Source organism: Colobus angolensis, unplaced genomic scaffold (genome assembly GCF_000951035.1).
Source record: "Colobus angolensis palliatus isolate OR3802 unplaced genomic scaffold, Cang.pa_1.0 Scaffold420, whole genome shotgun sequence".
NCBI classification, from domain to species: Eukaryota; Metazoa; Chordata; class Mammalia; order Primates; family Cercopithecidae; genus Colobus; species Colobus angolensis.
The window spans coordinates 686913-687344 of NW_012117600.1; positions in this window are offsets into that span (position 1 = coordinate 686913).

A 432-nucleotide genomic window follows, 5' to 3' on the forward strand; every position below is an offset into this window, starting at 1 on the left:
CCCCGCCCACGCCACCGTGACCACACGATGCAGGGAAGTTCCCTGGTGGCGGCGTGAGGGAGGGAGGCCGACCACGTCCTAGGCATTCCTACAGTGGTCGCCTCCGCAAGCTGGGTCCCTGACCTCAGACCCGTCCTGTCCCCTTTGCCTCCTCTCGCACTGGGTGAGGTTCTGCGGGTTCTGAGTTCTGGAGAAGAAGGAGGATCACAGGAACTCCTGAGTGGGATCGGAAACCTTGTTTCTGAAGTGTCAGGAGAGAATATGTTCTTACTGCTCACACACAGGCGTGGTGACACATTTTGTTCGTTTTAGACAAGAATGACTCAGATTGTGGAGGGTCAGTGAACACTGCTAGATCCTGAGCCCTGCTGGCCTAACCTTGCACCCATCCCTGGATATTCCCACAAACTCTAGTCCATCCATTTATGAGGT